The 16,135-nt window shown below is 39.7% G+C and overlaps 1 protein-coding gene across 12 annotated transcripts in view; it reads right to left on the reverse strand.

Annotated features, from left to right (window-relative positions):
• Nucleotides 1–16,135, reverse strand: part of LOC146649315 (uncharacterized) — a 90,366-nt gene that overhangs the window by 54,387 nt on the left and 19,844 nt on the right. The gene's annotated exons all lie outside the window — the stretch shown is intronic.

Here is a 16,135-nt window from a genome sequence, read left to right on the forward strand (position 1 = left end):
CAAAAAATACACACTGTGTGTTATTAGGCTCAGGCAAAGGAGGGAAGTAAGGCCGATAACAGCAGGGACCTCACATGGTGAGTGTGTGACAAATACAGTTAAGCACTCTCTTATACTGGGAAGTGTAAAAGGTGCTATAAGACCACTCACCATTATTGAAATTTACCTGTGCTCTTGGTTTAAATCTGATTTATGATTGCTTTTGGGAACAGACCGGAAATACACCTGACTTCCCGTGTATTGGCTTAACTTCAAACGTCTCATATTGACATTCCCTCACCTGTACAAATCAACATGAGTGCATGGCAAGAACACCAGTCAAGGGAACTAAGAAAATAAGCTCTCCACACTTTGCATGCACAATGGGCTCCAGTTCAAACTCCAACAATTTCTTGGCCTCTTTTGTACACTGAAATATTCACAGACGCAAAATACAGATTTGTCTGTAATATCGCACACATACACACACACACACACACACAAACTGCAGCTATATTACAGATGTATACATATAAGATGCTTCACGCTCACTCCATCATACACTCATCTCTCTCCTCTCTCCACTCTCATCTCACTCCCAGCCACCGCTGGTTTTGTTTACAGGCCAATTTGAATGAGAATGAATCTCTCTAATCCACGCCGGCTGCTGCGAGGCCCTGGCCCTTTGTTTGGGATTACTGCAGCTTAGCGCTAGCTAACAATGAGGAGATGAGCAGCTCACCTCATCTCTGCTAATGAAGTGTGGAGAGTCATTTAGCCGGTAGCTAGCTGCTACCGAGCCAGGATGATACCTTCACACGTGCCTGCACGCACACACACTCACGCAGATACATATACGCATTTGTATTTCTACACATGTGAGGACACTAACTGTTGACACTTTGCTTTTGTTCCTCGGTCACACGCTGAGCCTCTCGATCTCAAGTGTTGACCTTAAATACTGTGAAGTATTTAGAAAGTGCGACAAAGGACATGACTACAACTTCTCTGACAATTTCCATGCATAGCCTCGATCATATGTATATGTTCAAGGCTATATGAAGCTTTCATTGTTCTAACCTAAGATGTCTGTTTTTGCACTGTTGCGACAACAATTGTTTGCGGTTTGCCAATTTTAATATTAGTCCAGTAAAATATGCTGAATCTCTTTAAAGATTTTGGGCCTGTTTTGTACCCTATTCTATGTTTGCAATATGAACCTAAAATTCTATTTCTATTTATGGGTTCTACCTTTGTTTCATGCTTTCACAATATATTTGCAAGATAAGTTTGAGAATTTTCAAACCATATTAAATAAAATTTAACAGCAAAGAAATGTGCTTTATGTCAGCTCAAAATGAACAGTGAACGTTGTTCAAACACAGTCCAAATGTGCTGATGTAAACAATATGGCATCACTTCAAGTTTGTGGCCACACGGCTTTCAATTCCAGGCATAATTATTATTTTCAAGGCCCTGCATCTTCCCCTTTCCATAGACTAACCTCCTGAAATATACTGGGCATGGCTGCATGGCAGAAAATCAGATGCAAGAATGGCATACCAATTTTCAAAATAAGAGACTCTAATCCACACTTTAATTTAGAAACTCTCCCAGTGTGCCTTGGAAGGATGCAACAAGGCACAGACACCCATAATACTTGCTGTATAGTTACGCATTAAATCTCTCCAATATCCCCCAGACAATAACTGCAAACTGCATGTCACAGCAACACAGACCTCAACAACTGCCACTAATGGCTTGATTTTAATATGCAGCGTAAACTCAGTATATTGGTTAGCACTCTGTAAAAACTGAATGTTTTAGGCTTTAATTGCACTTGGCATGCTCATTATGCTAATATAGTGGATAGCATTTTGACAGTGCAGATCGTGCACAAACGTGGGCCACACTTCTAATCTTTGAGTTCAAGTGTTTTTATTCTCATCATCATTGGTGTGTAACAATAAGCACCTAGCCATGCAGTTCACCGTTACAAGCATTTCTAAAAGAATGATTAGGAACCTGCTGACTGCACAACTGCACGATATTTCATATTTTCACAGCTCTGACAATACATGTACAGCCACTCTGAAGTCTTCTTTCTATCCTATGTTTCATTCAAAGTAATTATTATTTAATATTTACTGCAGCTCTACAGATGAAGCTTAATGAGCAGGCCAGCTAGCAACATGTTCTTCGTCATTCTCATCTTCAGGGTGATGAAAGATTTTAGGGGATGGTTTAAATTTATGGTGGAAATGAACTAAAGACATTGAATTTAAGACAACTGAATACTTTCATGCCTTATATTCCTTTTTAACTAATGCCGTCTCTCGCTGTTGTCTGATAAGCTTTCTAATTCATGTACATATTACATGCTATAACTTGCTATCTTCAACTTATCTTATACCTTGTTTTCAGTCTGACTGTACATTGACACATTTGGAAATCTAACTGAAGCATTCCCTTAAAAAACAAACAAACACACAGTAACTGCTGTAAAACATGCAAAACACACACATTTATGCTCACGCTTACTGACTGGTATTTGTGTGTGTGGTGAGGGGTAAGCCATGGTCACCAGGGTAGAGAGGCGTCAAGGCAACAGGAGAATCAGGAAGATTTAAGCCTGGCACAAACACACAGAGATAGCAGCGGTCCACACTGAGAGCATGTTGGCGTGTCTTCTGACAAAGTGACTGAGCCTGGCATCTGATTAGCAGAGAGAGAGAGAGGTGAGGAGAGAGACAGAGACCGAGTGGAGAGGAGAGTTTTGATGTTTATCCAGGTTTGTGGATGAGCATGGCAGGATCAGAGCTCTGTGATTGACTTGGATGGTGAGCGAGGGAATGGCCCGATGTTGGTCACATACCAGGACATTCCCCTGGCCTTTACTTACACACTGGTATATGTGACACGTATGGGTACACACTCAAACACACGCACACACAAACACATGCAAGGTTAAACAAAGGTTAATGAAGGGAAGAGGAAGAACATGCGTGGTAATGTTTATTTAATTTGCTCTCTTCTGATGACATTTAGCACTCTTGATCACAATAATCACTCTGTTGTCGTCTACATAGTGCACACTTGAAGCTATCTTGTTCAAAAGTGTTTGCTCTTGGGTTTATTTTCTTGATTTATTCATTGATGGATTTGGCGAATAAAAAGTTTAAAATGTGTGTGTGTTTGTGTGTGTATGTGTGTGAAGGGGAAGAAGCAGATTGTCCTCAATTGTCCTATACAAAACGCAGCAGCCAGACTACTAACTCGCTCTAGCAAGCGAGCTCACATCACTCCTATTTTATGTTCTTTACATTGGCTCCCAATAGATTTTAGAATTTGTTTTAAAATTATTGTTTTAACGTACAGAGCACTAAATGGCCAAGCCCCAGATTATTTATCCAAGCTTCTCACAAAATACACTACTGCTCGCCGTCTCCGGCTTAAACAAGTTTTCTATTGACTAATGCTTTTTACATTTTTATATTTTTAATTTACATTTAAACTCTATATTGTGTATACTGTGCATTTTGCTATTTATCGTACTGTTTATTTTAATCTCTGTGTGCAGCGCTTTGTGACTACCTGTCTATGAAAAGCGCTTAATAAATAAACTTTACTTACTTACTCAAACAAAAAGAAACATCAACAGATGACAATAAGAAGTCCTAAATCCACCCGTGTTGAAAGGACATGAAAAGACATCTAATTCTCTCTCTCACTCTCGTTCTGTATTTTTGCACAAAATAATTTCTGTTCATCTACCAATCAGTTAATCAGCTTATCACTGCGGCTCTAATTTGCAAATGACAAAAAGGGAAAACACGGAATAATCTGGTATTAAATATAGAAACACAAAAGAAACAAAAACACAATGTGGTACTTCTTCGCCACCTATCAGTGCTCACAGGGAGGGGTCTTCTTTTCGGCACAACGCAGCTTGACAAACTAATAGTCCCTACACACACACACACACACACACACACACACACACACACACACACACACACACACACACACACACACATGTCAATGTTGAAAGTTTGATCTCTTCTAGATCTTTTCCTGTCTGCTTAGCAGCTACTTATAAAATGAATAAGGACTCACCACTGAGTCCTGAGTCCACCACAGACAGGTTCAGACTTCCTGTCTCCACCTGCACACCATTTTAAAACCGAGTCTACGAAATAAAATTAACGTGCCATTGATTCCCCCCCCCTCCTAAATTAGCCTGGTTTTTATTAAAGAAATGATGTAAAGACCATGACACTAACCAAGGCTGGAAACAACAGTCGAGGAACCATTTACTGACACTCAAAAAAGTGATTCTTTGTCCTCATGAAGACGTAAAGTAACAAACACCAATGACATAAGAAATATAAAGCAATCAATTTGAAAAAAAAAATGCAACTTAAACATGTCAAATAAAAGGTTTTTTTAACCATTTAATTACAGTTTACATTTTTAAATTTACAGTTTACGTTGTACTTTTGTAACAAAATTAGATGGAAAATTTATATATAATCCAAATACTTAAAGTTAGCATTTTGGGCATAAATATAGTGCATAAAAAAAGAACAGCACACAAAGTTACTGATTGAACAGGCGTATTTGCTCCTTGTGTAACGCCTGTCCACAGACGCAGGCATTTCATCCTACAGTGTCTACGACAGGCCTACAGACAGTCTAAGTTTGAATCACAGAGTCAACAAGCTGTAAAGTGTAAAAGCCATAAACGCTCAGTGTTTAACTTCAGGCTGAGAAACCTCACACCTCACTGATAATGTGTGCGTTTCGGGAAAGACTCAAACACTGCGGTCTTAGCGAGTCGTGACTTAACGTGCCCTGAGCTCACACGCGTACACTTGGTTTGTCTCCGTCCTGTTTAAACAGGATCTGTTGAATTTCACAACCAGCTCATAAAGGACGCAAAAATGTGTTAAGATCCGCGGGAAAATAAATCCGGACTGTTTGCCTCACTTCTTGTGTACATGCGTGTGTACATATATGAAAGAGTGTGTGAAAGGTAAAGATCTCTGATTGGCCTAAGACCCCGTTAGGGTATGAACTATTGTTTCCGCCTAAATAAGGCCTATTATGTCTTAGCGTCTATGAGTATATTGACATACTTCTTATGCAGTATTGGTATATTTTAGAAATCAACATTTTTATATCAGTAACTAAATAGACTAACTAGATTATAACTACGTATAAATATTCACGTTCTGCCTTCAATTTCAATGACAGGTTAGTGGACGGGGTTTGGACCTGTCTCTCACTAACATTCTTCTGGCTTTCCTTGATTTTGCTTCCTGGTCTTTGTCTCCGTGGGGGATTTTCTCTTGATCTCATATCCAAGTGCTTCTAGGATTACTGTGGCGTCCATGAACTCATTGGTTTCAGCGATATGATGAACAGCGCTGTGTTCATGTCTGGAAGTATCTCCTCTGACAGGACCTTGTCAGCAAGCTCGGAGAGTCATGCTCTGGGCTGGGTGGCTACCTTAGGTGTTCACCCATGATGTTCCTCCTCAGCTCAGTAATGCATCTGTCAGTAATGCAGGTGGCTGGGCATCATCTGCTTCAGTTCCACTACACTCTTCAACCAGGGTTGGCATATGGCCCTAATGCTCACTGGTGTTTTTATTTTGCTGTAGCCTCTGGCTCTTTTGATATTATAGCACTGAGCTACACAGTGCTTCCTGGTCAGTGTGCATCGTAGCATTCCATCAACTCCATGTTCTCAGTCCTTCTCCATGTATGCCTGGTTCCAGTAGCCCACATCTCATCAGTATGTCCTAGTTCTCCAGGACCTGACCTGGACCTTATTAAGCTGGGTGACGTCTGAGTCGGTATGGCTTTTGCTTTGTGTCACTTCCAAGATAGGCTTTTTGCTCATGCAATATACAAGGTGTAAAAAAGAATCATCAGATTTCAAAGTTCTTTAATTCTGCAGCTGTTCACTAATAACTAACGGAACACATACTGTTAGAAAGCGCGTATTGGTAAGTTCCATGTGGTTGATGGTAGGTTGCATAGCAACAGCAGTGGCTGCAGTAACTTCAGACATGATCACAAAAGCATGGGATGAGTATGGACCAATGATGTTGAACACTTAAAGTTTACAATCACTTTAAAAAGTAAAGCCTTTTGAAATGATAATTCTTTCTAATCTACCCTATAAATGTATATATCTACAGTCAGGTGGAAATAATTATTTCATCCCCTGCTGCTTTGTGTGGTTGCTCACTTACAAAGAACTGAACAGTCTTTAATTTTTATGGTAGTTTTACTTTGATGGAGAGAGACAGAATATCAACCAAAAATTTAAAAGATTCGACATTTTCCGCTAGACAGGTAAAGTACTGCAATAGTATTGCAATTTGTGAGTGTTCCCTTGAGTTACTTTTCAGTTACCTTTTAATATAAAAATGTTGTTTAGTTTCATCTTAAGTTTTATTTACAGTTTTTTACAGACGCTAGGACACATTTCACAATACTTAGGTCACTTTTGCAAAACTCTTCACACAATCCTCCTAACTGACCGTCAGCTTGGCAAAGCAGTTCATTTCACATTCAAAATGCACTACAACTACCAAAACACTTTATTCAGGTCTCAAATAAACTCATTCTTCCAGAACACTAGCAAAGGTTGACAGCCGACAAACACACTTTGTCACCCACAAAACAATGACCTAAAAAACACTAACAACATGTAGCATTACACAGTGTTTTCTTGTGTAAAACAAGGACACATCTCTGTTTATAATTTCAATATATGTTACTGGAATGGATCAGACATGCAGAATTCGTTAATATTTGTTTATGTATTTTTAGTTTTTTGCACTAAGTAATCCCAAAATACAAGAATTTGTATACACACCATCCACTGATACACATACAATAGTAATGCTAATCTACTCGATCTTCTCCATTTGGCCACAGGTTCTCATCCACATCACATCTTATGTCATCTAGGGCAACACACCTAGGAAAGAATCTTCTGGCTGCCAGAATTGAAGGAGTTGAACAATTGAAGGAGTAACACCTGTGTAGATGTTCATCTACAATGAGAATCAGCTGTGGCTGGTTAAACTGCATTTTTAGATTTAAAATATGTTTCAATAAAATATTGCTGTTGGATTTTGCTGTCTTTTTAAGTTTTGCATTGTGTTATTGTTTTGGCCATAAGTTTAACAGTTTTGACAACAGTATGTAAGCACATGCAAAATGTCCTGTCCGTACAAAGATTTTTGGCAGTTGTTGTGTCTGAGTGAGAAGATAATTCATGAAATTTGAGAGATGTAGTCATTGAATGCATTTTGTGCCAAAACAATGATAACTGGTCCTCAGTTTAGCCCACATAGACTTCTGTTGTGCTCACTGTGTGAGGAGTTTTGCAAACGTGACCTAAGTATTGAGAAATGTGTCCTAGCGTCTGTAAAAAACTGTAAAAGCCTTGGTACAAGTTGATTCAAGAGCAATATATAATCTGAAGTGAAAGCAGAGACAGAGTGCATTAGGTTCTCCACAGAGATGCAGCATGTGTTCATTTGCATGTGTGGTCTAGGTAAACTGTCCTTGCACACGACCTAAACCATCATAAATTCTGACCTACAGATGGCCTGCAGCTGGCACAAACCTGGCCACGTGATTGTATTTTCTTCATTCTGATCCTCTCAGTTTTTGGCAAAAATACATTTAGTTGGGCTACATTATACTTTATATTTCTACTTTGTAATTTTGTGCCTACTTCAACAAATATATCAGTAGTTTTGTTCTTGGGAAATTGCAGTGCTATCACTTTTAAAATTGTATTTTTCATTTCACAGCCATTTTCATTCAGGTAATTCAAGTCTCTGTTGCTGGAAACACCTGTGATGTTGAAATCTGTCCTGCATGCATTTCTGTCTGTGTGTGAGTTCACCAGCAGACACATTATTAGGGTAGAACATATTAATATTTCTCATCACGACTTGCTTTTTGCCGCTAATTATCATTGTACATGTAAGTCAAGTGTATGCCTGTGTGTGTGTGTGTGTGTGTGTGTGTGTGTGTGTGTGTGTGTGTGTGTGTGTGTGTGTGTGTGTGTGTTCACCATCCACCAAAGAGTTCCAAGCTGTCATGCTTTGGCCTCCTGCAGCTAACATCTGCTGCATTTAGTGCTGCCATGCTGCTCTGTGACACACACACTCTCTGATAGAATCAAATGATCACACACTGCCAAGGTTTATCATGTAACACCAACACACAGCCTCATTATTCTGTCCGCCAGTGTATCGCACACATGCTGCTTGTCCTTTTAAACACTGAAACCTGTTGCATAGCAGCGAAGGATTTTTAACTCTTCAATACTTAAATATTTCAATAACAGCAAGCGTGAATATTGATGTCATTAGATATTGCTTTTCGTTCTTTTTCTTTCAGTTCAAATTTGTTATGATGCTGGAGTTTTTCCAGGAGGTTCACGTATGTAACAAACCTTTTCATACAGATTCTCTCAGTCAGGAGTCATTCTGAAATACTTCTCTTTTTGCCCATTTAAAGGGCTTTAGACTACAATCCTTACTTTATCACTTACCCAAAACCCCTCTCCTCTTCTTTCCCTGACAGACAACCAGCTACACACCTATTAGCTCTGATGTGGAAAACTGGATGACCACACTGATGGAGTCCCAATACCAAATATTTCTTGGTTCCCGAACCCAAACAATGCCGGCATCTGCTACCACACCAATTCTTTTATGGAAAACCCTCTCTCTCACTCTCTGTCAGTGTCCTTCGCTCGCCCATCCAGGCACTAATGTAAATGAAAAGCAGTGGGAGTGGGTGTGCTGCTAATGTCTGGACAGGGACAAAAAGCCGGGGTATTGTATTGGCCATGTGACACACATCCGAACCTCGAAACACACACACACACTCCTTCCTCCTTCCCTCCCCTCATTCTCCTCTATTGACGGCTCTTCAAAATCAATAAAAATGATCTTGGAGTCCATCCACCATTTGGCTGCATCATCTTGGAAGTGCCTTCTTTAGAATATAGCAGCCATACTGTACAATGGGCCAGCCGAGCGCATGTAATTTGCCATTGATTTCCCCCCTCCTCTCACTCCCTTACCGACTCCTTAGCCCCTAGTCACTGCACACAACACAAAAAAACTAACTTCATCATACACCCCGTTAATGCACATGCACAATAACCCTCTTTTCTCCTGCCCTCTGGTAATTTCACTCTTTCATTATCTTTTTCACTTTCTCTCTCCTTCCTCCTTTATCTCCTTCATCCACAGCACTCTGTGCTCCGGCCCTACTGCTGAACTCTCTTCACAGGTCACTGTTCTTTGCCATAATGGACTTGTACAAATGTGTGTGTTTGTGTATGTGTGTGTCTGTGTGTTTTCAATCTGATTTTTTTATTACTTTTATTTTCATTTCTTTACTTCTCTTCTTTTGTTGAAGTGAATGTCCCACATGTTGTCAACCACTTCTAAGCACGTCTATATCTTGTAAGCAATATGCAGCCCACAACCTTTTACTAAGCTTCAAAATATATCATTTTTCACATCTGTTTAAAGTCTGAGCTTTCATTTCCATCCTTTATGTCACTGCAACATTTTAAGGTAGTAATTTATGACTGTCTATAAGTTTGTAATGTAATAAAACCAAGCGCAATGTCCAGGGATAAAAATTAGGCCAACACAAAATTTAATCTGAGCCCTTCAGATTAGCTCCAAGCACAGTTTCAGCTTCATGGACTCCCTTATTAAAAAACTCAACTCCAGCTATTTAGCTATGTAATAAAAATGTTTACAACTTAGCATAAAAACATTTTGGGTGTCTATAGCCAGTCATGGGAATAACGGTGTTACAAGTAACGGCGTTACTAACGGCATTACATTTTTCAGTAACGAGTGATTTAACTAATTACTACTTCTACAAGAAAATGCGGTGCGGTCGCGTTACTATTTTTCAACAAACAGACGGTGGAAGCTGTCTTCAGCTCACTGCATCTTATATCAGTTGCACGGAAGTAGCTGTAAGTAATCTGGGCGCTACAGCTTTAAGCAGCTGCGCACGCTCTCGCGGACGGCAATCGCTTTCTGGCAGGGATCGCTTTTTGGCACAACACCTGGAGCTAAGGGGGCAAAACAATCGCAGGAGTGCTGCTGTTTGACTGAGGAAGTAGTAGTCGTGAAGTAGTAGAAGTAGTCGTGGTAAGTCAATCACACGACCACTTCAAGATGACAAAGCAACAAGGTGATACCAGTTTTTAAATTGTGTTGATAGGCCACGTAAAACCAGAGTCATGATAAACAATATATACGCAGTGTTTTTTCCTCAATAGTTTTGTCATGTTTACTGTCTAAGGACAGTGCTACCAAGCACTCTCTGCTTATGAGCAAAAAAAAAAAAAAAAACAGCCCGTTCGTTTTGGTGGAAAAATGCACCATGTCGACCAATCAAAAAATAATAAGGTGACATGACATTTGGCTGTTTAGGAAGAGGGGGAAGTTTTAGGAGTGACGGCGAGAAAGAGAGAGAGAGAGAGGGAGAGAGAAAGAGAGAGACAGCAGAAAAAGATAGAGAGTGAGTTTTGAGATGTGAGAGATTTGTGACATTTAGCATGTTTGGAGTATGTAGTTAATGTGTTGTCTTGTGTAGTTAGTGTGTAGTGTTGTGGATAGTTTTGTGTTTTGTGTCAGAAAAATGTCTGATTTTAGATCAATTGTGTTAATACAATATGTCAAACTGAAAACATAACTGTAAATTCAGACATGTGAGGTTGTGCTGAAAAGGATGATACCAAACAAGGCAAAGTAAATAGTTTTTAAAGGTGAAATGTAGAGGTAAAATCAAAAGTAGTTAAAAATGGCCAATTATACCAATTATACCCTGGACCACAGAGGGTTAAACATTTTTTTTTAAGTAACGCAATAGTTACTTTTCAAGTAATTAATTACTTTTAGACTCTTCTAACTCAGTTACTAACGCAGTTACTTTTTTGAAGAAGTAACTAGTAACTATAATTAATTACTTCTTCAGAGTAACTTGCCCAACACTGTCTATAGCTAACCTCCTCTGCATAACAGGGCATAAAGATAGCGGTTAGCCGGTAACTGTCTGCTAGTCCTCACCTGGGCTAATTCAATGCGCTAATCTCCACCTCTCTGTCATGTTTGTGATGTTGATGTCTTTCTGAGCAGAAAAGTGGAACCAGGCTTGTCAGTGAAATTTTTAGCATTTACGTGGACTGTTACTTCCCCCTAACTAGCAGGTACATGTGCCCAAATGTTTTGCCCAAACAGTTTATAGATCCAGCTTGCCAGCCAAACTTGTTAGCCAGGCTTGCTAGCATTAGCTGAAAATACTTCATCTTCCTATGAAAACACAGCCACTTCAGCTCCAAAAAAGACAGCACATCAAAAATGCTAACATTGAGACTTCACACTACCAGGGTTCAAAAGCCATTGGGTAACATCATGGTGGCCACATGCATCTGTTTATGTTGGACCACTACAAAACAGCAACTTTTGACAAGACAATGTGGAAATATAAGTGTATTTTCCTTTTCCATAACCCTCCACATACCTTTTCCTTTAAAATTAAACCTCTATAATTAAATTATATTTTTTTGGCCCTTTCTGTTCAGTTGATGCAGTCAAACACTCTGCACCAAGCTTTCCTTTTTTAAGCTGTTGAAAAAATGTACTTCACACATTGCTTTGAGTTTTCCACTAAGAACAAAGAAAAGTGATTAGGACAACAAGGGGGTAATATTTTAGATTATTTGACCGTACTCAAGTGTATGGAAGAGGATTAGGGCCATTGGAAAAAAAAATCTGAGAAAAAAGTCAGAATTCTGAGATTAAAGTTAGAATTCTGACTTTTTTCTCAGAATTCAGGAAAAGAAGAAAAAAAAAGTGCCCCCCTTTTTTTTTCCAGTGGCCTTAATCCTCTAAGTATATATATCTCCTCCTAAGTGAGATATATATATATTTTAGGTCAAAAAGAAAAAGAAGTGTGTCATAAACAAAGTCACTCTTAGTGACTATTTGAATATTCAAGAATCTGTGAATAGTTCTCATCATTATGTGACAAGTTGGGAGTGACACCTGTCTGTTTTGATTATTTCTTTGCATTTAGATTTTTGTCATAGCTGATGATGTTTCCACTCATGGCAGTGACATCTCTGTGATGATGCTTCTGCTTAGAGCGATGACCTTTCAAAACCCAGCAATGACGTGTCTGGCCACATCGATGACATTCCATCACTTGGTGATGTTTCTAATGCAGGGGTCGGCAACCTGGGGCTCTTTAGTCCTTATAGTGCGGCTCCGCGTGGTTTGGGAAAATAAGTTAGAAGTATTTAGCTGAAGTGTATTTTATTTATGTTAGTTCTTTTTTAACTTGTAGTTCTAAATTGGAAGATTATTGTGATATTGAAATATAAAAATACAATTATATTCTATTATTTTTTCATCGCTCAAAATAAGCATCACACTCGCGGAAGCCGGTGTACCCGCCGAAACGCCGTGCATTTATCGAGACACCAGGTAGGCCAATTATGGACCTTCGGATCCACATTATGTCAGCAGCTGTTTGCAGACGCTGTGCGCAGAGGTTCAGGACCAGAAGTCCCATTGTAAACATACCACAGCAGACCCGACGCTGTTTGCATGAACATGCTTTTCAGCATCTCTTTATTGACCACTTTTCACACACGGTTGCTGTACGCATACAGCCGCTGTAGCTTTTCAGCTCACAGCCCGACACATGCCAACACAACAGCATAGATAGCACAGACATTAAGGCGGTGAGGCGTGATTGCGGGTGCCGCTCAGGTGCGTCCGCCTCCCCTGCAGCGGCGCTGCAGACCACGCCCCGCCACACACATTAACCAGGTAAAATACATATGTAGGCAGAATTTTGCAAATATCAATTTTTCATTTTTCAGCAGCATAGTGCTTTTTTTCCCAATTATTTTTTAAAAGTCAGGTCAAGGCTCCAAAAGCCCAAAGGCGATATAAAGATGGCGGCTCACAACAGTTTTTGTTTGCTGGATCATTTTAGTTCAGGTTGGTGTATTTCCTTTTGTTATATTTCTTTAAGAGTTCAAAATGTGTTAATTACATAAATAAAATGTAATTTTCTCATTAGCACTTCAAGGATTTCATAAGCAACACACCTTAGTTGTTCACACAAAGCATAAAGGTAAAAAAAACAATATATACAGTGTTATCTTCATTTTAGATGTCAAAAAGTATTTGCGGCTCCCAGTGTTTTCGTTTGGGTCCAAATAGCTCTTTGGGTGTTAAAGGTTGCTGACCCCTGTTCTAATGTAATCATCTGTTACTTGTGCCAGCATTTGTTGCCCGGTGATGGCCTTTTTAGGTCAGGTGATGGCATTTTTAAACTCATTGAGGGCCGTTTTGAACAGAAGAGCTGATGTTCACAAAGGTCTTGATCTCATTTTAAAACCTGCTGTGGACTGGGACAAATGTACAACAAGACACGCTCGTGTTAAAAACAGCTTGTTGCACACTGAATCACGTGAACTGTTTACGGGGAGACACGCACGTATCAAACACACAGAGACAGCTGTCAGTCAGTCTTTGAGATCAGTGTGTTGTTTGTTAAGTCTGACACTCTGCCTTAGCCGCTTTAAGCCTATTACTATATTCTTTCTGCGCTGTTCACAACATACACACACATATGCCAGTGCTATCACTAAGACTTTATTCAATAAGTCTTGGATATCCTCCAGCCGTACCACACATCAAACTGCAAACACACACAAACACGCACACAGACACAAACGATATCTGAATCTTTTTTTTTTCCTGAGTGGTGTTGTCATTGCTGTTTGTTGAGAGTATCATTTACAGCCAAGGTGTTTGAAGAAAGACACCTCTCCCATGGCACAGTGTGTGTGTGTCTCTTCAGAGTGGGGCTTTGCTGCTCCTGACACCGTTATCAGCTCTAGTCGAATGTATTTCTTATCGAGGTGGAGGTGTGGAGGGAGGTGGAACGGAGGGGTGTGTGCGGGGGGAGAGAGACGACCGACAATACAAGCTTATCAAACGTCCTCAGCCACGATTCGGCTTGTCACTCAAGACCCGCGTGCACGCTCACACACACGCATGTGCGCATGCACAAACACAAAAGTGCACACAGACAGCTGGGCCTTGTTTGATTGATAGATGGCTTTCCCCAACAAATAGAAGGCTGGGATCAACATCAATGCCCCCCCCCCCATTTTTGTTTTTATTTCACCTTACACATGCTTGTGTGGTTTATAGTGCTACGTATGGATGTGTATGTGTGAGAGAGAACATTCCAGAGTAACAAAGGTGGGATTAGGGATGCATTAGTTGGCCGTGGAGCGAGAGGCCTGTCAATAACAGCAGTCAGAATAAACCCCGAAACCTCGATAAGAAGACAAAGGCCGAGCCAGATAGCAGCAAGCAGAGAGTGAGAGAGAGAGAGATGGAGTAAAGGAGGGATCGATAGAGGAAGAGAGAGAAGAGGATGAGAAAGAGAAGGATGGATTAAGAGGAAAAGAGAGAGAGGATCAATATCAAGAGAGGCAGGAGGAGAAAGTTTGCACAAAGACCGAGGGAGGGGTGGAGTTGGGTGAGGACAGAGAGAGAGGATGCAGGAGAGGATGCTGAGAGGTGGAATGTAGGTAGGAAGCAGAGATTGACAGACGGGTCGATAAAGATAGCAGCAATGTTGTATTACATCCTGCTGCAGCTAAACATCTGAGGCTATTTTGAGCATTTTTACTGACGAGAGGCTGTCAATGCTCGATGTGAGGTTGTTGATTAGTCTTTATGAGCTTGGCTGCCTAAGAATCTGTATTTCTACTGTCACTTCAATTCCACTGATAAAACTAAGAAATAACCCAAAGATGTTTTCACTTCCTTGTGAAATTGTGTCCTTCTATTCGTGTCTGTCAGGTTTTGAAAGAATCCTGTAACCCTAATCCTTTAACAAGAAGAACCTTTCCAGAACACTGGGAACTGGTGCCTAAATAAAAGGAAAAGGAACAAAATTTGGCCCAATCTATAGTGTGTGCAACCCAGCAGACGATCCAGGGTCCTAATTTAGTCCATCACCAGTTTGTTCCACTAAGACCAAGCAGTGGTGGTATCAGCAACATTACGTGGAACTCAAACAAGTACAGTTTTCAGATTTTTAGATTTCTCTATGTATTCCATGCAGGTCTGCATGCCTGATATATTTCCTAATTATCCCAAACACCCACTGAAAGGTACAATAAAATGAGCAGAAAATCTAGCAGATTTCAACGCTCCTGAAAAACTTTCAATCAACTCTCCAAAAACTATTTATGCCCAGTATGCTGACATTACGTAGTTTGAATACATGTGAATTTTTTCTTATTTTGTTACATAATGTAAATTGTTGCATTTTATGAAACCTCATCCAATTATTGATACATTCAATTTATACCACCATATTTTCCTTAATGATTTAATATTTGAATAAATCAACTTGATTTTACATATTACAGTCGTATTTTACTAAAAATTATTCATGTTTTTTTGAGAACTCAACAAAACTCTTTAAATATTCCTCCAACACCAAAAGAAGTCAGTGTTTGAATTAAGGTCTGTTTTGTCAGTCAGTCACATTTTGGTCATTCTAAAATGTGAAATTTGAAATTGGTGAATTTACAGACTTTGTCAATGTCACAACAGATTTAACAGCAAGGTTTAACAGGAAAAATGGTGTAAAAACAAAAAAAAAGAAGAATATTTGTATTTGGTTTTTTTGCTAAGAAAGCTGACAAAAGCACCAACATTCAACATTAATGACCAAAATATCTATGTGTGTTACTTTTACTGTGTTTACTTTTAGCTCTGTTTGTCTTTTTGTGCTGTAAAAATCACTTAAGTTTTGCAGCCAAGTTTTGCTCGGGCAATGCAACGCAAAGGAATTATTTTATCACAAGTAGTTTCTGAACAGGTTGGCACACTAGCAAAGAAGGAGTAAGAAGGTCCTGTGTTTGACTGCACTGCAGGGCTGGAGTCTTTCTGTGTGGAGTCTGCATGTTTTCCTGTGCCTTTGTGGGTTCTCTGCACACTCCCACAGTCCAACGACATGCCAGCTTAATTGGTGATTCA

This window comes from Rhamphochromis longiceps, linkage group LG17, assembly GCF_057381845.1.
Source record: "Rhamphochromis longiceps isolate RC_006_pf linkage group LG17, R_longiceps_female_GT1.1, whole genome shotgun sequence".
NCBI classification, from domain to species: Eukaryota; Metazoa; Chordata; class Actinopteri; order Cichliformes; family Cichlidae; genus Rhamphochromis; species Rhamphochromis longiceps.